Source organism: Buteo buteo, chromosome 13, assembly GCF_964188355.1.
Source record: "Buteo buteo chromosome 13, bButBut1.hap1.1, whole genome shotgun sequence".
Classification (NCBI taxonomy): Eukaryota; Metazoa; Chordata; class Aves; order Accipitriformes; family Accipitridae; genus Buteo; species Buteo buteo.
The window spans coordinates 39,828,642-39,852,433 of NC_134183.1; the positions used below are offsets into that span (position 1 = coordinate 39,828,642).

The 23,792-nt window shown below is 53.2% G+C and overlaps 4 non-coding genes across 4 annotated transcripts; all 4 read left to right on the forward strand.

The window, feature by feature from the left end:
• Nucleotides 1-2,288: 2,288 nt before the first annotated feature.
• On the forward strand, nucleotides 2,289-2,370 carry TRNAS-AGA (transfer RNA serine (anticodon AGA)). Its single transcript has one exon. It is a non-coding gene; the product is annotated as a tRNA-Ser (tRNA).
• Nucleotides 2,371-5,069: 2,699 nt separating this feature from the next.
• Nucleotides 5,070-5,141, forward strand: TRNAM-CAU (transfer RNA methionine (anticodon CAU)). Its single transcript has one exon. It is a non-coding gene; the product is annotated as a tRNA-Met (tRNA).
• Nucleotides 5,142-8,562: 3,421 nt separating this feature from the next.
• On the forward strand, nucleotides 8,563-8,634 carry TRNAG-UCC (transfer RNA glycine (anticodon UCC)). The gene has a single exon. It is a non-coding gene; the product is annotated as a tRNA-Gly (tRNA).
• A 3,959-nt stretch (nucleotides 8,635-12,593) lies between these two features.
• Nucleotides 12,594-12,665, forward strand: TRNAQ-CUG (transfer RNA glutamine (anticodon CUG)). The gene has a single exon. It is a non-coding gene; the product is annotated as a tRNA-Gln (tRNA).
• The last annotated feature ends 11,127 nt before the right edge of the window (nucleotides 12,666-23,792 follow it).

The following is a 23,792-nucleotide window of genomic DNA, read 5'->3' on the forward strand; positions in this document are numbered from 1 at the left end:
TTAATCCGCCTCCCACAGATGATAAGCAGCAGAAGAGGGACTACAGACAGCAAAGGAGGTGATACATAACAGAACTTCAAAAACCAGAGCAACAACTCTAAGAACACATAAATCGACATAATGACCAGTGACTATTAGACCAATATAATGAATGCTTATAACAAATTTGTTTTAACGAGCTCTGGTCAGGTTTGTCGTTATCTCAACCCTTCGGGCCCCACGTTGGGCGCCAAAAAAGGACTGTCGTGGTTTAACCCCAGCCAGCAACTTAGCACCACGCAGCCGCTCACTCACTCACTCCCCCCCACCCAGTGGGATGGGAGAGAGAATTGGGAAAAGAAGTAAAACTCGTGGGTTGAGAGAAGAACGGTTTAATAGAACAGGAAAGAAGAAACTAATAATGATAATGATAACACTAATAAAATGAAAACAGCAATAATAAAAGGATTGGAATGTACAAATGATGCGCAGTGCAATTGCTCACCACCCGCCGACCGACACCCAGCTAGTCCCTGAGCGGCCATTCCCTGCCCCCACCCCCCAGTTCCTATACTAGATGGGACGTCACATGGTATGGAATACCCCGTTGGCCAGTTTGGGCCAGCTGCCCTGGCAGTGTCCTGTGCCAGCTTCTTGTGCCCCTCCAGCTTTCTCGCTGGCTGGGCTTGAGAAGCTGAAAAATCCTTGGCTTTGGTCTAAACACTACTTAGCAACAACTGAAAACATCAGCGTTATCAACATTCTTTGCATACTGAACTCAGAACATAGCACCGTACCAGCTACTAGGAAGAGAGTTAACTCTATCCCAGCTGAAACCAGGACAGCATTATTGATCTTCATCTGTACCCTGCCATGGCAGCATGCTTTTCTTGCCAGGTGCAACCAGCAGCAGCAGCAGCAGCAGCAGCAGCAGCAGCAGGAGGAGCAGCAGCAGGTGCAGTTCTGTGCCAGGCCAAAAAAAGCCTCCCTCCTGGCTCCTGTACCACCTCACTACAGTGAGGAGCCCAGCCTGGAGCCCTCCCAACAGGCAGAAAGCACTGGCCTCAGTCGGTCTCAAGGCCGCAAGGAGGCAAAGGGACTGGCTTGAAACCCCAGGGGAAAGCTGGGCATTTTCTGAGCAGAAGAGCCTGCCTGCAGAAGATTAAGGCACCCACCCTGGAGCCAGCCTGAAGAGACGTCTCTCTGCCTTGGCCAGGAATCAAAGCTGGGTCAACGGCTTGGAAAGCAGCTGTGCTCGCTAATATTCCAGCAATGCACCTGTGGGCAGTGCTGCCTCCTGCTCCTCCAGGTCAGAGCCTGGCCAGCCTCCTGCTCCTCCACTCCACAGACTGGCTGGCCTCCTCCCTCCAGCCCCCCGCACACACACTTCCTCAAGCCACTCCTCATGCTCAGCCTCTCGACTGCAACCACCTCCCACCCTTGTTCTGCATGCAGTCAGACACTGCCAGGTGCACCCCCTCCACACTGCCTCCTTAACGCCATTTTCCTGCTCCAGAGCCAAGACAGAAGGGGAGCCACTTTCATCTGGTGGTGTAAATTACCGCTTTTGTGGATCGTTTGATATTTTGGTCCTTGCTCAGGAACTGGACAATGCTTGTAGTGGTGGAAAAAAGCTCTGCACATACCTATTCCACCAAATCAAGCTCTCCCCAGTCTCCCTCTAAGTCACCCACACCCCCCCGTTTATTCTCCCTTTGCCCGCCCACGCTTTAGCTCAGCCAGTCTCTACCTCGCCTTTTCCATGGATCTCTCCCACTCTCGCAAACCATTGCCCCTAGACGCCAACAACCTGCACGGCGGTCATGGTCTTTGTTGAAGGGCTGACGCCGCCCTACGTCCCCAAGAGGCTGGAAGTGCTGCCGGAAGATCACCACCTGCCCTGCAGCAGTGTCCCCACCGTAGTGCTCACAGCAGGCTTGGAGGCCCCCTCAGATAAATCTGAGAAGCAAAGTGGGGTCTAATATCTCACCTCACACTGGTTGTCTCCACACAGCTGCCTTCTCTTCTTCCTGGAAGCAGCAGAGACACCAGCTGGAGGGTGAAACCATCCCCCCTCCCGTGGCAGGATATCCCAGGTGCCCGGCTGAGGACAAGGCGCTGGGAGCTTCAGCTGTAGCCCCTGGGGTTACGCCTCTCAAGGCCTCTGCAAGGCTGGCAGCAGGTGCCCGTCATGCTCAGTGCAGGTCCCAACTGCAAATCTTCGAGTGGAGCCTAGCCCTGAAACTCCCAGGGAGCCGGGTGTCATTGCACAGGGCACGTGATCAGCAGGGCAGAGAGGGCTGGAGCAGGTAGTTGTGGCCGAGTGGTGAAGGCGATGGACTAGAAATCCATTGGGGTTTCCCCGCGCAGGTTCGAATCCTGCCAACTACGGGGCGCAGTCCCCTTTTGGGCTCCCTGCAATTGACCATGCTGCAGCCAGCAGTGGGACTCAGCTGCACACTGTGCCTGGTGCCCTGGGAGACAGTGAAAGCCCCTTGCCTATGGCACTTGTCCTCGCTCCCTCCCCCACCCCCACCCCCCCCCCCCCAAATTCCTGGATGAAAGGGAAATCCTGCTCCCGTTGACAAGGTAGGCATGTTGGGGAAGAGAATGGACCAGTGCCGAGTACCAGCCATGACAAGAGGGCCAACGTTGTTGGCTCTTGAGCAGAACTTAAGAGCCTGATCTCACCTCAGACCTCATGCAGAACAACCCTACCAGCTGTCTGTCCTCCCTAGGCCTGAACCTACAGCAGCTCACCTCCAAAGACAGCCTGCACAGCATGGCCCTCATTGCTAAAGATGAAGGGGAGGCACCTCCTGGATCTGAGGTCTTGCCAGCACTCACAAAGTGCCCCTCACTTTAGGTCTCACAAAGGCAGACTGGTGTGGAGCAGCAGGCAAGGGGTGGGGGTGGGGGGAAGAGAAGGGGCCAGCACCAACTATGAGCTACAGAAGAGGTCCTTCTTTTGACCTCATTGCTAACAATGAATTGAAGACACATCATAGACCTAAGACCTTGCCTGGGGTCCTGGGGATATTCTGCCTGACCCGTCCCCAGTCCTTGCACACATGGCCAACCTTTCTCAGGGGCCTTTCCCAAATTTGGCTTAAGGATGAGGTGATGAGGGGTGGGGCTCTCCTGTCTCCTCCTCTTATGGGAAAGACATGGAAGTGCAGAAGAGGCCATGGTGGTGCCTGTGCCTTCAGGAGACCATGCCCTGCCATCACCGACCCTGATGGGCAGGATAGAAAAGAGCCAGAGGCTTCCCAGAGGGCTTCTTTCAGTCGCATACCCAGCTGCTCCCAACAGAGCAGCAGCGGAGGAGGACCTGTTGGTAGCCTGCCTGGGTGGTTCAGCATCTTAAGGAAAAGGGAAACCCTGAGGGACACGTGCAGTGAGCGACCAGCCAAAGAGAAGGAGAGACAAGCCCATTGCTGGTGCATGGTCCTTTCCCTGCAGCCATGCCACTGAGGGTGGGGGAAGCATTGCAAGGGAAAAAGAAGCTCAGAGAGAGAGTCAGTATGAACGGAGAAGGAAAGGGGCAATGGAGAGGGCACCTGGTGCAGAGCCAGGGACCTCTTGATCTGCAGCGAAATACTTTCCCCCGAGCAATAGCAGATAGGCTGGGGCCATGATCCCCATGCTCACATCAGCACCCACATCCCAGCGCTCTCCATCCTGCTTTTGTCTCCGCTGCATGCTCTGGCCTGTGGATGGGACGGGGCACCAGCAAACACAAGCCCAAAAATGCAGGCCTCAGCACTGCCACCTCATCCCTCACCCTCACCAAGAGGCTTTACCAGCTCAGCCTGCCCAGAGCCTTCCCTGGGACACCTGGCAGCATTTAAGCCTGGCCACCACCCAGTGCGGGTGGGTCAGCCCTGTCCTGTGGTGACTGGGAACCACCTCCACTCCCAGCAGTGCTGGGCAGGACAGGAATGGCACCAGGCACGGAGAGGAGGGGTTTCTCTGGCTCTTCGGCACCCTGCACGGTGGCGGGGGCAGCCCTCGGCTGTCAGGGAGCAGCCAGGGCAGGCCTGTGCCAGGAGGGAGGACAAGCCAGGAGCTGTGGGGGAGCACAGCACAGCACTGGCAGGGCAAGTCCCTCGCCGCTGGTGTGAAAGGCAAGGTGCCAACTGCTAGACAACTTGCTTAGAAGAACAAACACTGCCTAGGACTAAGGGCTTTTACCTCAGCATCAACGTCACCTGACGACCCAACCTAGACTGGCTCTCACTGGCTGAGAACACCCCATGCAGATGATAAACCAATGGGAGATTGGGAGATTTGTCTTTCAAAAAAACCCGGGTATACAGCCACGGCCAGAACAGCAATCAACCTAAATCGAGTATAAAGCCCCTCCACCTGCAAGGGACATTGGTTTAGAACAATGAAGATTAACACCCCACTGAGCATCTGTCCACACCACCTGCCCGGGAGAAGCACATACTGATCTTGGGAGCAATAGTAACTGATTAGCCCACCCCTTAACATGAGTAATTTGATTGGTCGACACAACTGTATTGTAAACATACGCCAACCCTGCTTTCCTCTATCTCGGGGTCCTCCATGCATTAGGTTGGGCCACCACTACCTGCCCAGCCTAAATAGGAGGATTAATTCCCTTGGTAATTCTACGCTTGGTAATGCTAAGCGTCCTTGTCTCCCTCCTCGGCCGGAAAAAGAACGGACGTTGACGCTGGGCACAGTCCCACAGCCCCCTGGGAGCTGGATTCCTGGGCAGGGTGGCAGTCGTCCTGAGCTCGCTGGAGAGCAGCTCCCCTCTGCCCTGCAAAGCAACAAGGCTGCCCCCTCGCTCCGGGGTTTCCTCCAGTGCCTGCAGAGCCAGCTTGGGTGGCCAAGAAGAAAGTCCCCATGCAGGGTTATGGGCAGGAGATGTGGGGAGAAGGGCAAGGCAAGGCCCTTGAGCTGCCACCCCAGGCCCAAAGGAGGTGAACTTTCCAGAGAGCCCATTTCCTGGCCCGCGTGAGGGCACAGGACAGAGGAAGGGAAGGAGGCATGAGGGCTGGCAGTGCCAGGGAGCATCAGGCAGGGCCGTGGGAGGTGCCAGCAGAGGTGCTGGGGGGAGCAGAGTGGCGCAGCGGAAGCGTGCTGGGCCCATAACCCAGAGGTCGATGGATCGAAACCATCCTCTGCTAACTGGCCCTTTTTTTCCCTCCTCCTGACAGCTGCTGCCTCTCCCAGCAACTTTTAACCTGCACTGCTCTAGCTCTCTGGGCACCCATGGCCACGGCCCTCCTGTTCCCTCAGCCCTTCTCTCTGCCACTGCCACCTTCTTTCTCCTTTGCCTTCTTAGGAGCCAGCACTCCCATAGTGCCCCTCGCCAAGGCAGACAGGTGGCTGTGGAGCAGCAGGCAGAGCTCCCCCCACAAGGAAGTGGGTGGCTTGGGGACACAGGCGTTTCTCCCTTCCCATCCGGCAGCTCAATCCCAACTTCCCAGCCGCAAGCAGGGACCTCCAGGAATCTGCAGGTGGGGAGGAGGAGGACAAGGCTGCTGCTACTTTGGCAAACACCAATGCAATCAGCTTGACCATCTGGGGGGGTTCTCCATCCTAGTCTGTTTGCTGCCGTGCTCACTCGCAGCTCCAGCCAGGAGCAGGGCTGAGTAGGTATTCCCCGTGGGCACTGTATTGGCCATACGTGGCTAGGTGTTGGCAGTGGTGGGGAGAGGGGCTGCTGCAGGGTGGCCTCTGTGGGGAAGAGCTAAGGGGCTGCCCTGCACCACACACACAGCTGGTTCCAGGGGCCTCCACCACACTGAGCCATCTGCAAAGCTTGTGGCAACCAGGGCACCCATGCTGGCTGGAGCAGGTGGATACTCCTGAGGGAACTGCAACCTGCAGAGAAGGCACGCCAGTGAAGACTTCCCTGATGGGCCTGAAGCCTGTGGAAGAGCCCACGCTGAAAGAGATTTTCCTGTTCAGAAGCACAGCATGGGGAGAACCCATGCTGGAGTAGTCTGCAGTGAAGGAGTGCAGCTGAGCCTGGAAAAATTGGGAGGCATGGCGGTGTTTTCTTTGTCTTCTCTTGCTCACTACAAGACAAAACTCACACATAGCCCGAGTCTTTCCCTCTCTTCTGGCTGCTCAGGACTGGAATTCAGTGCTGGACACCCACCCCCTCACTCCCATGTGCACGTCAGCAGGTGCTCTGAACCCTAGACTGTACCACAGGTCTGTGCAGAATCCATGCCTGGAGCCCAGGCCTGGTTTGTCCAGTGTCCTGCTCCAACCCTGGGCAGTCCCTGATGCCAATCCACTCTCCTCACTGGCTAGTGCAGCTTGAGATCTCCTAGCAAATACCCCTCTCACACGCACACACACACACACACACACACAAACACCCCCCCAAGCCCCCCCAAAACCAGAAAAGCAAAGTCTGACAGAAATGAGCTAGGAGTAGAACGAAATGAAAACAAGACCAATCGCATTCTTGTTCTTCATGGGTGTGCAAAGGGTTTCCAGGATGAGTTGCTCCTTCCCCTTCCCAGGGATCGAGGTGAGGCGGACCAGCCTGCTATTGCCCCCATTCTCCTTTGTGCCTTTTGGGAAGATAGGAGTGACAATGACTTTCTTCCAGGACTCAGGAACCTCTCCCAGTTGTCGCGACCTTTCAAAGATAATGGAGAGTGGCCTCTTCTATGGGTCTTTCTTCCTGGAAGTGCTTCACGAGCTGGCAGCAGAAAGATAGCACGGGGATCTGCAGGTGAGCTCCCTGCTACCTGAGTACCTGACTGGCCAGAAGCCAGAAGATCGCTTGCATGTCGACTGTGAGGTCGCCTCTGGCTCTGCAGGCAATGGGCCATCCACAGGAATATCGCTTGTGCTAAGTGCTTGTCTTCATTCCAGAGTGGATACCACTGCATGGTATATCTTTTTATATCCACACACTTCTTGGTCCAAAGGAAGCAGACAGTCCCTGAGAGGGAGATCTGAGAACATGTGGGCATGACAGTGTCAAAAATGGCCGTCCGGCAATCACAAAGCGGTAAGAGAGGCCACAGGGAATGATGCTGTCAGAAGATGCCTCTTCCCTTTGTTTAGCGAGTGGGGGCTTCCTTGCCTGACGTGCTTCTGGGTACACAGGTAGGGTTGGCTGGTCCTGGCAGTCAATCACAGGTCTGCCTGAGAGCAGGTGGGTACAACGGGGTCCGGAAATGGCTGTCAGCCAATCACAGAGCAGTAGGAAAACATGGTGGTTATGGTGCTTAATAAGAAAATGGCAGCTGAAAGAAAACGGTGCCCCCCATGTATGTCGGGGAAGGTACGTCCTGGTCACGTGTACTTCATCGTTCATCAGTGCCAGCATGGGCATTCACCAAAGCAATCATCCATCACCAAAACCAGTGGCAGCACAAGGCGGGTTTTAGCCCAGGAACAGGTAATGCGCAGAGTCCTGCAACACAAACTGCTCACTGATTGCTGAGCTTCTGCTACACATGTCTACAAGCTACGGACATATCCAGTGCCTAGGAAGAAACCCAGGCTGGTTGCTGTGCCTTTTTAATTCAACCAAAGGGTACATCATGCAACCACACGTTAGCCCAGGACAGCCTGACTGTGACTCCGACTGGGGCAGACTCTGACCGGGGCAGCCTCCGACCGCGCTACCTCAGCGTTATGCCCTCTGGTATTCCCCATGGGCACTGTATTGGCTAGCCATGGCAAGGTTTTGGTAGTGGAGGGGTCAGGGGGTGCTGCACAATGGCCTCTGTGGGAAGAGATAACGGGCTGCCCTGTGTCAGACACAGCCAGTTCCAGCTCCGCAGTGGACCCACCGCACAAGACAGCTGAGCCGTCGTCAACATTGGTGGCCCCTCTGTGAAAACAAATTCCCGAAAGGGCAGAAAACGCCGGGCGGAGAGAGGTGGGAGGAAAAAAACAGAGTGTGTAAGAGCAGAGACACATCCTGCTTGGACAGGTAAAGGAGTCTGGTGTGAAGCACTGAAGTTGTCCCGGCACAGGGGAGAGGAAAGGCGGTGTTTTCTGTTTGTCTTTGTGTTTCTCACTACTTGCATCTGTTTTAAGTGTCCAAGAATTGATTTTGCCCAAGTCAAGCCTGATTTTCCCACAAGAGTTTTTGCTAAGCCCTGTCCGTGTGTTTATCTTGAGCCATGAGATTTCTCATTGTGTTTTCAGTGCTCTGCATGGCCCTGCGGGTGGGGAAAGTAATGAGCAGCTGGGTGGGCGTTTGTCTGTGCTTAAAGCACCACAGGTACGTGCACGCAAACGCACAGGCACCTGCATAGTACGTGCGCAGCTGGCCCACATATGAACGCAGATGGGGAGCGTGACCATTACCAGCAGCCAGCAGCTGGAGTTTCCGTAGCCAACAGCTCACAGGCAGAGAAGCACACCCACGTGCCAGCCGGTTGAGGTCGTGTGTATGTGTGCAGGGGGCTGGAAGGAGGAGGCGGGATAGTCTGTGAAGCGGAGGAGCAGGCAAGAGGGCAGTTGGTGACCTGGCAGAGCAGGAGGCAGGCAGGAGTGGGACGTGGAGGAACAGGAGGGAGGCCAGGCTCTGGGCTGGAGGAGCAGGAGGCAGTAGTGTGTGCAGGAGCGTTGGTGGTATAGTGGTGAGCATAGCTGCCTTCCAAGCAGTTGACCCGGGTTCGATTCCTGGCCAACGCAGACCAACTTTTCTTCTGCCTGGCTCCACAGTGCCTTCCCCATTTAGCAACAGCAGGCTGCAGCGGCTGCTTTGCACCATTCTGAGATTCTCAGGCAGTGTTGAAGCACTGCAGCAGGTGCCCGGAGAACCTTGGCATTCTCCATGCCTGGGTGTCACACTCAAGTTTCAGTGGGGCTCAGGCACTGTGCTACCTGCTCTAGCTTTGGGGCTAGCCCTGCTTTAGGCAGGCATTTGGACTAGTGACCCCCTGAGATGCCTTACAGTCTACTACCTCCTTACAGTCTACTACCTCCTTCCATGAAGCAACAAGTCCCTGAGAGATCTGTGCCCTCCTTCCTCTGCACCATGCGCAATAAGTGAGCCTCTTCCCCAGAGGAACGGGAGCTCAGTCGTTGCTCTGCACTTGGCACATCCTCTGTGCTTTCACCATGAGTGTCCAGCCCCTTTCCCACAGACTGGCTCCTTGAGATCGGCACAGCACTGACCCAGAGGTTGGTGTGGCACAGCCCTCCTTGCCCAGCCTTCCCAGCTCCGAGGAGGGAAGAAGGAAGCACCCTTGCTGCCCCAGGCACAGTCCACGAGGCAGGATTGTGGGCCAAACGCTTAGCGTGCCATCTCCTGCGGCCCTGGAGGAATGGAGGAAGTCATGGGAAAGGTAGATGTGTGCCCGGAGCCCCTGGGCATGGTGTTGGCATGTGCAGAGAAGTAATTTGTGATGGTTCCTTTGGTTGCTCCCGTGAAGGAGTGCCTTGGCCTTTGCAAGGAGATGCCCCTGTGCTGGCTACTGTGCAGTCCTGTAGTGCGTGTAGGTGCTGCAGTCGCCTGTCAGCCGCCCTTGGTGGGAGCAAGGCAAGGGTGCTCCCAGGATACAGCTCCCCCTGCAGCAGTGCCAGGAGGAGGCTGGCTGAGGTGGGCTGGCTCCGGCAGCTGCGAGGGGGTAGAGTGGCAGAGGCAACGCTCACTGAAGCGGTGGGTCAGGATGGCCGAGTGCTCTAAGGCGCTGCAATTCAGGTTGCAGTCTCCCTGGGAGACGTGGGTTTGAGTCCCACTCCTGACAGGCTTGTCTTTGTCTTGCTTTCCTTCCCCCCCAAGGCGATGGCCTTGCTCCTCTAGGCATTCTGTGGGTTAGGTCTTGCTGCGTACCCTAACCGCCACCACTGCCGGTGGCTTAGCAGAGAAATGCTGCTAGAGAGTCCCTATGCCGTTCCTTTCCTTTTTCCACTCTCCCCTACAAAACGTGCGTTCTGCATGCCTCTCGCCTAGAATGTGGACCTTTGGGCATTCTGCAAACATTCACCCACAAAATCCTCTCTCCCTGCTTCCGCTTTCCCCTCCAACAACCCTTCTGGTTGGAGGGCATTTCAGGGAGTCAGAGAGTGCATCCTCCTGCTTCAGGCAGGCTCCCACCAGCTGATCAGTGCTTTGTCCTTTCGGGTCATAAAATACCTTGACGACAGACGTTTCACAGCCTCTCTGGACCCCTGTTCCCATGCTTAGGCACCCTCCGGGTGACCATTTGTGTTTGTGTAGCCAGCTCAACTTCTGACCGTGGCGCTCATCCTCCAGCCATCGCAGTAGCCTCCTGGAGTAGGCACCAGGAGGCTCCTATTAGATCCCCGCTAAGCATTTTCGTCTCCCAGCTGAGCAAGCCTTGGGCCCTCAGCCTCTCCTCACAAGCCCAGAGCCCCCTGCCCCTGACTATCCTAGGGATCCTCCGCGGAACTTGCTCCAGTTTATCATCAGCTTTCCTTGGTTCCCCAGATAGTCCTTCTTCCCCCGTTTTGGAGATGGGGCAACTTTTCCCTCTCCTTAGTCGTCAGGGAGCTCCTCTGCCCTCTGCTCCCAAAGCTGGAGAGCCCCTGCGATGCGTCCTTCCCTCTTTCAGGCCCAGTGGCACACTCTGTAGGTGGCAATCCAGGATGTGGCATTGACCAGCAGGATTTCAACCCAGAAAGCTTCCCTGAGCTGGCAGTTCCTCACCAGCAAACACGGACAGCACCAGTGGGAAGAGGGACAGGTGGGAGTAAAGGCCCACCAGTAAGAGGCCAACAGGGGCATGGCAGGCTCTCTCCAACACTGCTGACAGGACAGAGGCATCCTCACGCAATCCCACCACAGGTTGCACGAGCACTGGTGGCATTTTTCAGAAGGACCGCAGTCAGGAAGTATGAGCCACAGAAGAGGTCATCCTGTGCACACAGGAAGAGGAAGAGGGGACATGCACAGGGTGGTATCAGAGCATGCCGGAGCATGTCGGGATTGAGGGAGATGCTGAAGGAGCTGGGATTGTTCATCCTGGAGAATAGACGGTGAGGGGGCTTCTGCTATATTAAGGTAGCTCACTGGCTTGCCAAGGCCTGCCCTGGGCCAGAAATTTCTTGGGAGTGCAGGACACAGGAGTGGCTTGGCCTCCTGCGTGAGCCAGCCTGGCGTGAGCTGCAGCTCCCAGGAGCTGGGGAGCTCTGGGAGATCTCTGGCTGCCCATTGAAGCCTGTAAGGGGGGCAGAAAGTGTCCTCCCCGCAGTGTCCCGCAGGGAGGAGCAGCATCGGAGGCTACAGTGGACGGAACATTTGCCGTGACCTTGGGGAAGCAAACAGTCTGGGGACCATGGCAGCCCCAGCAGGCAGTGCTGCCAGGAAGGAAACCAAGGACAAAATGCCCCGAGCAAGGAAGCTGCCTTGTGGGCACTGGCCCACACAACCCACTGGCCCAGAACCCTTTCTCCCCGAGTGCTGGGTGAGACTAGCAGAGCCCCAGGAAGACCCTCCATTGCTTGGAGAAACGCTGTCTCAGCCCCAGAAGGGACATCCCTCCTCCTGCAGCGGCACAGCATCTGCATAGGAAAGGGCTGTCCCTTTCCCCATGCTCCAGCCCCTGGAGTGGGGGGTCCCTCCACCTCTTTGCAAGACCTTCAGAGACTGGGCCCTGCTCTTGCTGCTCCCAGGCACTCCTCCCACCCTGCTCGGTCCTGCAGATCCCAGGGATGGATGAGGAAAGCCCTCAGCAATGCTGCTTCTCCGCGACATGCGTTCAGATTTGTGACTCTCTGGAATTTTAACCCTTCTCCAGCGACTAGGTGTTTCTCACAGCCTCTCTGAATGTAACTCGCCATTTGAAATCTTAGGCTTGGGCACGGCAGCCTGGTCTGTCCTGTGGGTTCAGAAGTACCAGCTGCAAGCCCAGTGCTTTGGGCAGTCCAAAGGTACCAGGCGGTTGCGTCCTCAGTGTCCTGGGCTAAGTCTGAGATCTAGTAGAGTGTCCCCGCATGTGTTTCCTCCTGTCTGACTGCTGGGAGGAAGGGCCCTGCTCTCAACACACAGACTCAAACCCTGGCGCAAGGAGGATAGCTCCAGTGCAGCTTCTCCCCACTGTGTGCATGGACCCTTGGCCAGGTGGACCCAGGGCATGTGGGAGAGCTGCCTTGAGCTAATAGTAGAATTCACCTAAGTCTGGACCGGTCTGGAGCAGCCTCAGGAGAGAAAAACCTCATTCTCACTGAGGGAAAGGGCTGCTTTGGGGCAGAAGGGGACAGCGTGTCCTGCAGAAGAGGACCAGGGTCTGAAGTCAGCCAGGACTGTGCCAGCAGAGGAAGGCAGTCCAGCTTGTGCAACCCATAACAAGCTGCCTTGGGTCCTCCTGCTAGCTCTTCTCTCTGATGAACCTCATCCCCTGCCCTCTGTCTTGGTCGCCCCCTTCGGCAAGGTCAGAAGCTTGGCTAGGACCGCAACCAAGAGTAAGGATATGTGGTTAACGGCTGCTTAGCATGAGGTACAAGGTGAGAACAGGACAGGCAATAACTTACAGAGGCAGACTGGGAGGCTGTCCAACATGGGGGTGAAGGGAGGCAGCAGCAGAGACCGCAAGGGGAGACTGGGAGATGGAGAGACTGCCAGGCTCAGCCAGGAGCATGTGGCTCGGCAAGGGTGGCCACAGGGGAAGGACCACACCTGTCCAGGAGGTCCCATGGTGTAATGGTGAGCACTCTGGACTCTGAATCCAGCGATCTGAGTTCAAATCTCAGTGGGACCTTGAGCTTTTGGCTCCCTCAGGGCTTTCCTCAGCATGCTTACACATTTAGCTCTCTTCAACTACCTGAAGGGGGGTTGTAGTGAGGTGGGTGCTGCTCTCTTCTGTCAGGTGGCTGGAGATAGGACGAGAGGAAAGGGCCTCAAGTTTTGAGGCAAGGGAGATTTAGGTTAGATATTAGGAAAAAAATCATTACTAAGAGGGTTGTCACACATTGGAATAGGCTGGCCAGGGAAGTGGTTGAGTCACCGTCCCTGAAGGTATTCAAAAAGCGAGCGGACGGGGTACTCCATAACATGATTTAGTGGGCATGGGTGATGGTTGGACTCGATGATCTTGAAGGTTTCTTCAAACATAAATGATTCTATGATTAGCAGCCTTGCCTTGCTGTCAGGGCAATGGTTTAATGCACTCTCGTCTTCCTTCCTTTCCTGTGCTCCCAGCCCTGGGACTGACACCAGTGCCCCTTCTGCTGCCCTGTGCCCACCAAACCTCTGCAGCTTTCCTGAGCGCTGGACCTCGCCCCCTCTCTGCTCCCTTGGTCTTGAGGGCTGCTCCTGGATGAGGGCATCCAGCAGGGGCTCAGAGAATCACACAACACCTGAGGTGGAGAGCATGCACTCCAAGCCTGGCTCAAAGCAGCCTCAAGTGGAGGAGGCTATTCAGGGCCTTGTCTGCTTGGATGTGGGACACCTCCAAAGATGGAGATGCTACAACACTCCCTGGGCAACCGTTTCCCGTCTTTCATTACCACTGTGTGTGGCAGTACTTGTATTGCCACCCCTGTCCATTGCTTCTGGTGCCATCCATTTCTCTGAGGCTTTTCTGTCTTTCTCTTGCCTGCTTGTTTATTTGTGGTGCTCTGGTATCAGTTCAGGGAGCTCCACCCACAACTGGCAGTGCCCCGTGCATGGGGACAGACTCACGGTCGTGGGAGAGAGCCTTTATCCTGGGGTCGGCTGGGATAGAGTTTACTTTCACAAGGAGCTGGAGGAGGCCCAGACAGGACAGCTCACCCAAACTAGCCAAGAGGGTATTTGATACCGTATGATGTCATGCTCAGTATATAACTGGGGGAGCTGGCGCTGGAGGGGTGAAGGGATCACAGCTCAGAAATGGGCTGAGCATCAAGTTCTGTGCGGTGAGCAATTGCACTGTGCGTCACATGCTTTATATATTCTTTGGACAGCAAGCAGCCGTGTGGTGCTTAGTTGCCAGCTGGGCTTAACCCACGACAACCTTGCAGCTATGTTGGTGAACTGAGCGGGGAGGAGAACAAACCACCACGAGACTCCAGCTGTGCTGCACAAAGTCTTTAATGAGAAGGAGGAAATGCAGTGGCACGGAACAGAGACCGAGAAACACGTCTGCTGGGTTCAGGGAGGCACAGAGAATGGCCCATATCCCAAGGACAAGCTCCAGGCAAAGCGCTTGCCTTTCCCCATTTCGATCCAGCCGGTGGCAATGCCAGCCCACCAAGAGCAGGCCCTAACTCCGGCACGCTCCCTCCGTCAGCAGGAGGTTCAGCAAAGCAGAAGAGAATGAGCCCTTTCCCGAGGAGCTCAGAGCAAAGCAGAGCCAGAGGAGACACGGCGAGGCCTGCAGTGCAGCGAGGAGCAGCAGGCACAGGTCCCTTCTGCGCGGTGGGATGAGGACACTCAGCCCACCTGCAAGCCGTGGCTACGCTCCTGCTGCTGCAGGATCCCTGTCTTCCTTGGTGCTCCAAAGGGGATGATCTGCTGGCTTCAGCAGTTCAGACGGCAGCGGGTGGGAGGCAGACACAGCCCTGACCCCCCCAGGCCGAGGGAGCCCCCAGAAGAGATGGGAACCCCCCCGGCGCTGAGGGAGCTCCCAACAGCAGCTGACAGCGAGGATCCCACGGCTGTGCTCTGAGGGAAAGAGGTGAGGATGGGGCCCGGCAGGGTCACCACCACCGGGGAGGCTTCAATGAACACCGTTGAGTCAGCGCAGCGGGCGACACAGGGCTCACTGCAGCTGCTTGCAAGTGGGGTTGGGCCGGAGGCGCCGCAGGGCGTTGGGAGACAGGGTCTGAAGCAAGACATCTCTCGGCGAGGGAGGCAAAGCTGAAACACAGAGCAGGCAGGGAGCACAAACCTCAATATCAGTCTGTCTTTTTTTTCCTCAGCTCTCTCCGTGGAGACTCTTTGTTTTCAAAACACCCAGTGTGCCGACATTTGCCATGGCCCTCATTGTGCCCTCCGAGTTGCACGGCACAGGAAGGCTGACCCACTTTTGGAATAGGCCCCAGCGCAGTGGCTTTAAAGCGCCTGTGGAAAGACTGATCATACCCCATCTCCATTGTTGCTTTGAAGATGGCACTGGACGCCCTTGGCCATTTGGTTAGAGACGGCCTCCTGCAGGTGCACGTTCTGGTGGGCAGACCCCCCTGCAGCTGAGCCCCATGGATCCCCTTCTGCTTGAAGAGCCCTCCTCTTCCCAGCTCTCCCCAGCCACCTCCCCCAAAAGGCAAAGAGATTGCAGCCCTTCAACAGTTGTATGGCAGGGCAAAGCTGAGGCAGCCCAAGTATCAGCCTCAGTAGCCACCAAGACAGCAGTTCAGCTCAGAGAGAGAGATGGAGCGGACTCAGGCTTACCTTGCTCCTCGAGGAAAGGGAGGCAAGAGAGGAGGATGCGGAGCCTGGAGCAGCGCAGGCTTTTATGCTGTGTCCCAGAGCCCTGGGGGGGCCACAAACATTCCTTGCTCATGAAGCATCTCAACACCTAGTAGACACACAGGAGACTGTGAGTAATTTTAAGCAGAACATCAAGACTGCACAATCCCATATGGGAGAAGAGCCTCATGTCACCAGGGATGTGGCAAAGCTCAACGTCAAAGGAAGTCCTTTGTGGGCTGGAAGGAAGACCCCTGTGGGCCGGAGCGACAGCCCGCAGGACCTAGCTTACGCTCATCAGGCTCTACCACAGCATGGTTTTGTGATCAACGAGATGCCCGCGTCCTTCTCTGAAAGAGACCCACGTCCAAATTGACCTGTTTTGCTCAGCAAGGTCATCCCAGAGGCCAGAAGCCTGGATGACCTGCTTTTGAGGAGAGGCTCAGGGCAGGGAGCTAAAAGCTCACAGCCCTTTTTCCTGGGTGAGGGATGGGGTGGCCCATTCCACGCATTTCAAACTACAAAGGGACATGGGATCAGTCTCCCAGAGCACCTGGGAGTCATCATGATGTGGAGGAGTTGGGAAAAACCCTGAACTCCAGGCAAACTTGAGTCACCCTGCGGTGGACTTCAGTGGACACGTTGCCCTGGCCTGAGGCGTACCAGGGATACCAGAGCTTATAGTCCCAAAGTGCTGCTTTCGTCAAGGGCTTTTTCCACACATTTTAGCATCCTTCCTGAATCAACTGGTGCTTCTATGCAACCGCCCGCATTTTGCATGTGTCCACAAATCATGGTGAAATTCAACCAGGAAGGGCACCTCAAGCCAGCTCTCAAGTGCTTTCACTTCAGGCACTCAGGCTGAACTGCAGAGACATTTCGCCCTGTGGGTCATCGTAGGTGCACAGAAGACTGTGGGTAGGTTCAGGCAGCAGGTCAAGACTGCACAATCCCAAATGGCAGAAGAGACGCCCTTTCCAGGGATGTGGCAAAGCTCAATGGCAAGGAAAAACCATGGTGTGCTGCAGGGAAGTCCCCTGCCCGCAGGCGTGACGGCCACAAGGACCTTGCTTACACTCATCAGGCTCTACCACAGCATGGTTTTGTGATCAAAGAGATGCCCGCATCCTTCCCTGAGAGAGACCCACGCCCAACTTGACCTGTTTTGCTCAGCAAGATCATCCCAGAGGCCTGGATGGCCTGCTTTTGAGGAGAGGCTCAGGGCAGGGAGCCAAAAGCTCACAGCTCCTTTTCCTGGGTGAGGGATGGAGTGGCCCATTCCACGCATTTCAAACTACAAAGAGACAATGGATCAGTCTCCCAGAGCACCTGGGAGTCATCGTGATGTGGAAGAGTTGGGGAAAACCCTGAACTCCAGGCAAACGTGAGTCACCCTGCGGTGGACTTCAGTGGACACAGAGCCCTGGCCTCAGGCGTGCCAGGGACAGCAGAGCTTATAGCCTCATTCCTCCCAAAGTGCTGCCTTCTTCAAGGACATTTCTACACACTGTAGCACCATTCGTGAAACAACTGGTACTTCTGTGCAATCTCGTGCTGCTGCAGCCTTCCAAGGCATTGCCTTTCAGTGGCTGCTCAAGGGCCCATGAGACTCAGTGCACCCCAGAATAATGAAGGTTAGAAGGGGCCTCTGGAGGTCCTATGGGACGACTGCCTGCTCTGAGCAGATCAAACTTCCCAGTTACCTCAGGAAGCTCTGGGCCTTGCCCCATCAACTTCTCCACACTGCCACTGTCAGAGAGGTCACTGTCTCTTGGGCAGCTCTTCCAGGGCTGCACCGTGCCCCTTGTCACTTATTTTCCCACAGAGACAGCTGGCATTTCCCTTGTTGCAACTTGTTAGTGTTAATCTTGCCCTTTTGCAGCACCCCTCTCCGGAGAGTGTGGCTCCTTCCTTACACAACTTCCTGTAGCTGTTGGGAGACTGCAGTTCTTCACTTGCCTGGAATATTCCTCTCACTGGCCCGTCTGCTACTCAGGTACCAGTGACCTTGCAATCAGCATCCAAGCCATGTGCCTCCTTCTTTCCTATCAGGTATTCAGGCACAAGTGACCTCACAAGCCCCTAGAGCTGCCGTGAGCCTACTCCGGCCCATCAGCTGCAGAGACAGAAGTGACCTTAAGATCAAAATGCAAACCACATGCCTGCTGCTGGCCTAGCAGGCAATGAGGTGGAAGGGAACTCACAAGCACACAGCCCAAAATGTGCATGCTGCTGCTTATCAAGAACGCAAGCACCTAGCACAAGTCATGTTCCTGCAGACGGCCTGCGGAGCCAGACGCGACCTGACAGTCAACATCCAAGCCATAATCTGGCTTCTGGCCAGTCAGGTACCCAGGTAGCAGGGAGCTCACTTACAGATACCCGTGCCGTCTTCCTGCTGCCAGCTCACGGAAGCACTCAGACAAGGAGAACTTCTGGAAGAGGAAACTCCGGATTGCCTTTGAACGGTGATGGCAACTGGGATAGTTCCCTGAGGCCTGGAAGAAAGTCAAAGTCACTCCTGTCTTCCAGAAGGGCACAAAGGAGGACCTGGGGAACTGCAGGCTGTCCAGTCTCTCCTCAATCCCTGGAAAGGGGAAGGAGCAACTCATCCTGGAAACCCTTTCCAGACAAATGAAGAAGAAGAAGGTGATTGTTGTTTTCATTACACTATTCCTAGCCCATTTCTGTCTGACTCTGCTCTCCTCTTTTTGTGGGTGTGTATGCTTGTGTGTGCGCGCGCGCACGTGTGTGTGTGTGTGTGTGTGTGTGTGAGTGTGTGAGAGGTGTTGGCCAGGAAGCTTCAGCCTGCATCAAAACAAAATGGGCACACCAATCCAGATGTAGCCTCTGCAGTGCCAAGGGAAGGGCAACAATCCTTCCCCTCAGCTTTCATCAATGAGCTTGTGCTGGAAAGGAAGATTTGAGATGACCCACTCCAACCACATATCCAACGTATCCAGGTAGGCTTTCACCTGAGAAGGGGCTTGAGGCCTGGCGCCCACCCTAGCAGCCAGGGGTTCTCACAACTGAGCCTCCCAGGCCCACAAGTAGGCCACCAGGAGATGACAGTGAGGGTGCCAGCACTGGTGAGCAGGCCCCAGGGGCATGGGGTGAGGTCTGGAGATGGACAGGAAGTAAATACCAGGATTAGGATTGAAGGCTCCCTCCAGGATTTGCAGCGAGATCTGTGCTTGGACAGACTTCCCCTCCTCCTTCCAGCCCAGAGAGGTCTATAGTCACTGAAAGGGAAATGCAGAGCAGTTGCTGTGCCCTGCCTGCACAAACCCAGCCCTTGTGCTCTCCTAGGAGCCATGGAGCACACTCAGACCTCTTGGCTCATGCAGATCAAACCTAGAACTAGGTGGGGTTTAAAAGCGGGGTGAAACAACCAGCCTGAGAATGAGAGAGAGAAGTGGGCATCCTTGAGGTGTCATTATACGGACCACACGAAAACTTTTATTCAACCCAGTTAACAAGGATGCCAAGCACAGAGGCTTTGCTGAAAAGGCCCTTTACTGCACACAGTCTTTTCCCCAGGACGATGACTTGAGATTGTTGCATGAGCAGGAAACCTACCCCCACTAGCCCTGCCTCCTATGGATAACCCCCACCCACCAAGAACCACACACAAAGAGAACATCAGGTCTCAGGCTCTAATTATGATTTGCATGGGGTTTATGTGAATCAAAGGGTTTTATTTAAAACAGCAACCGCTGCAAAGAATGGTGCAGTCCTAGGAAAACGGTTGGCAGGCCACTTGCAGGTGTGTAGACTATCCTGCTGCTCAGTGCAGGGCTAACTGCAAAGACAGTGGAGGATCCTTGCCGCCTTGTCCAGCTGACTTTTGTCCAGGGAGGGACTGCCTTTGCCTTCTCTACAAACCATGCTCCACACAGTGGAAGCCTGCAATCGGTTGCCCCCTCACCTTCTCTTCTCCGGGCTGAACAAACCAAGCTCCCTCAGCATCTCCCTCAATCACCACGCGCTTTGGCACCCTCCGATCCCACTCTGCACATGTCCCCTCTTCCTGACAGATGTGTGCACAGGAAGACCTCTTCTGTGGCTCATACTGCCTGACCGTGGTCCTCCTGAAAAATGCCACCAGTGCTTGTGCAGCCTGCAGTGGGATGGCGTGGGGTTTCTCTGTCCTGGCAGGGGTGTTGGAGAGAAATGCCACAGAGCCTGAGCTGGATGTGTGCATGCAATGCCACCTGCTCTGCATTCCCCTTTCATGGCAGTTACTGGAAACCCCTTCCAGGCAGAAGGGCTGGAAGGAGGAGGGAAAAGTCTGTCCCAGCACAGCTTTCACTGTAAATCCCAGAGAGTTACAATAGAAAAAATCAGTTTTGGACTTACAAGTGAAAATTGTAACTATAGGGAATTGCGTTAGGTACAATGAATCATGATAGGTATAACCACAGAAACCTCGTATATTTTCTATCGAATTTTGTGTTTAAGAACTAACATTATGATTGAAACAATAGGCAGAAGTGTAGCCAGGGGACTAGCTAATAGAGGTAATTACGAAAGTGTAGTCAAGTGATTAACTAGTATTTTCTCATAAGTTTTGCAGTTCTTTGCTCTTATGCCTAGATTTTCCTGTACGCTAGATGAGAACAATGCTGACATTGACCACATGTGACTGAAATTGCGTTACGCTTCAAGATCAAAGAACAAGGACCAGAACAAGGACTTCAAGGAGAGCCAACAGAATCTCAAATGGGTCGGTGGTCGTGAAAGCAGCCCTTCGATTCAAATGAACTCGTCATTGCGCGTGATCGGATGTAGGCAGTACTATGATAATCACTAATAATAATTTTTATGCGTATGTATATTAATCTGATTAATATGTAATTAGTTACTCCATATAACCCATTTGTGCTGAAGCTGTGGCATGCACGCTAGGTGGAATTATCCCCCGTGCATCCAGCGCGGCAATAAACAAAGTGCCTGCTTCTTAACATCACATTGGTGTTAAGGAGTTTTATTCCAGATTTCGGTAACAGTTTTTGGTGACCCAGATGGGAGCTTGTGAGTGAGACTGGACAAGGTCAAGTGTTGATTGAAATCCGGCTGGCACCGAGGAATTCTTGGGGAGAACCATCACCCTTGACTCACAAAGCTCCTCGCAACGTTCCCTGGAAAAAGGGTAAGGCACTTCTTTGGAATTCGTTTGGAATGCCTGCCCGTAAGGCACAGCAAAAGCTTTGCAGGGTTGGGGCTCGGAGGGTACCCGTTTGCACTGGAAGCCTAGGCGTCTGCCCGAAAGTCATAAGCAAAAGCGCCATATGTCGATTTGTTCTTTTATCTGAGGCAGAGAGCGGATTGGCAAAAAGAATGTAAAGTTAATTAGTCGAGATAATCTGGTGATGGCACTGACTTCAGAAAATAAGAAAACTAAGAGTTGTTGTTCGGCTTGTGATATTGGAAAGAGGTGCATTAGATGTACGGTACCGAGAGAGGATGGAACGGAGTTAGAACTGGAGATAGCCCCGCCGAGGGAGGAACAAGATTCCTCTCCTTCACATGCACGGGAAAGGAGTATTGAATCAGGAAGAATAATGGAGCTGGATAGCAGTAGAATGGGGGAGGGGGGGATGAAACACCAGAAGAAGTAATTCATACCCCAGTGTCTCGGAGAACTAGACAGCAATCTCAATTGTTAGCCCCCTTGAGACAGGGAGTGGGACAACATGGGCCAGTGTCTGTAAAAGTCCCATTCTCTATCACGGATTTGATGGCATGGAAACAGGCAGCAGGGGTGTATGGAGAAGATCCAGAGAGCGTGGGAAGAGTCGTAGAAACACTTATTAGAACTCAGGACCCCAACTGGAATGATTTACAGGTAATATTCGATAGTTTATTGGAGAGTACTGAAAAACAGATGGTATTAAAAACTGGAAAAGCACAAGCAGAGGCAGCATATATGAATGAAACGCTCTCTGGAACTTTGGAAGAGAGTTTTCCTTCAGGAGATCCCCAACGGCATCTGAATGACCCTGTACACAGGAGAAGGTTAACTCGATACCAAAAATGGGTATTGTATGGAGTAAAGCATGCAATGCCAAAAGCTTTGAATTGGTCTAAGTTATATGAGATAAAGCAAGACAAAACTGAATCTCCCTCTGTGTTTTTGGAACAACTGAAGGAAACTGCTAGAAAATACACTGATTTAAAATTGGAAACAGAGGCAGAACAACAACGGTTGGCTTTGATTTTTATGGGACAGTCAGTGCCTGTTAGAAGGTGAAAGATCCAAAAATTGGAGGGAGAGGACTCAAGAAATTTAAATAAAATGTTAGAAACGGCATGGAAAGTTTATAATAATCAAGAGAAGGAAAAAAAAGGAAAGGAAAGGCAAGGAAAGGCAAGGAAAGGCAAGGAAAGGCAAGGAAAGGAAAGGAAAGGAAAGGAAAGGAAAGGAAAGGAAAGGAAAGGAAAGGAAAGGAAAGGAAAGGAAAGGAAAGGAAAGGAAAGGAAAGGAAAGGAAAGGAAAGGAAAGGAAAGGAAAGGAAAGGAAAAGAAAGGAAAGAAAAGAAAAGAAAAGAAAAGAAAAGAAAAGAAAAGAAAAGAAAAGAAAAGAAAAGAAAAGAAAAGATTAGAGACCGTAGATTAATAGCTGTTTTAACAGGGAATGCAGCAAGAGGAAGAGGACAAGCTAGAGGAAGAGGAGGTTTTAGAAATTGTGGTGACTGGCAACCAAATGCACCTCTAGGGATGAATCAGTGTGCATACTGCAGGGAGGATGGACATTGGAAAAAGGATTGCCCTAAACTGAAAACAAGTCAGCAAGAAGCTGCAAAAATGATGTCTCTGGATGAATGAAGGGGACTGGAGGGGAACCCAGCTGCGCCTCTGCTTACAATTAAGCTGGGAAATGGTAAAGTAGAATTTTCAGTAGATACGGGAGCAGTATCTTCTGTTTTGAACACTTATAAAGGGCAATTGGGAAATAAAGCAGCTAACATAATTGGAGCCACTGGGAAACAGGAAAATAGACCATTCCTTCAACCCCGAGATTTAAAATTTGGAAATAAGGCAATTACACCTGAATTTTTGTATGTGCCAGAATGTCCGACACCCTTGTTGGGTTGAGATCTGTTATCCAAATTAAATGCACGGGTAGTTTTTGAGGGAGGAGTCATTCTTTTAAAAATACCAGAATCAAAGCCAGGAGAAATATTGATGATACAGGAGAAGGTCAAAATTCAGGAGATGCCACAGGAAGTTGATGCTGCTGTGATACCTATAGTTTGGAACACAGAGATACCTGGAAAATCTAAGATGGCAGGCACATCCTGTAAAGGAGGAATTGAAGGAAAATGTGAAGCCAGTAAGACTAAAACAATATCCAATTAAGCCTGAGGCTAGATTGGGAATCAAGAAATTAATTGATAAATTTGTGGACTAGGGAATTTTGGAGGAGCGTGAATCTGAATATAATACTCCAATCTTACCGGTGAAAAAACCGTCAGGAGAATATAGACTAGTTCAAGGTTTAAAGGCTATAAATCAGATAATGAAAGACATACATCCTGTGGTGGCCAATCCACATACGCTCTTAAGAGCCTTAAGAGAGAGTAATCAGTGGTTTACAGTGCTTGATTTGAAAGATGCTTTCTTTTGTATACCCCTGGAAGAAGAAAGTCAAAAATTGTTTGCTTTCGAGTGGGAAAATCCACAAACAGGATGAAAACCACAATTGACATGGACGAGGTTGCCGCAAGGATTCAAGAATAGTCCAACAATTTTTGGAAGCCAATTAGCAAAAGAACTTGAGATGTGGAAACACGATGGTCCCAAACCTGGACATTTACTCCTACAGTACGTAGAAGACATACCGATAGCGACAGAAGAAAGACCAGCATGTATAAAGGTAACAACTGATCTTTTAAACTTTTGGGGGCTGAGCGGATACAAAGTCTCTAGGACTAAGGCCCAGATAGGAAAACAGACTGTGATATACCTGGGTTTTGAAATCTCACAAGGGCAAAGACAGTTGGGAACAGACCACAAAGAAGCAATTTGCAGTATCCCGGAGCTGAGAAATACCCATGAATTGAGAACCTTTTGGGGAATGGCTGGGTGGTGTCAGCTATGGATAATGAACTATGGTCTGTTAGCTAAACCATTATATGAAGCTCTTAAAGGTCCACCATTTGAATGGGGTCCAGATCAGCGGAGAGCTTTCCAGAATTTAAAATTGGCTCTGATGACAGCACCAGCTTTGGGACTTCCGGATTTGACCAAACACTTCCAGTTATTTGTACACAAGTGTAAGAGACTGTGTCGGTTGTTTGTCTCAACGTTGCTGGAACATCAAACCACCAACTGACACCACTGCCATAGCAACAGAGTGACAGTCGGGACCGCAAGACCAGAGGTTTCCTGTCTTCTTAGGAGCCTGAAGTGGAACTAATTCTAAGAAACTTTAACCTAACCCATGCACATGCGCCCAGACCCGGGGTCTGGAAGAAAGACCACCTAAGAATCC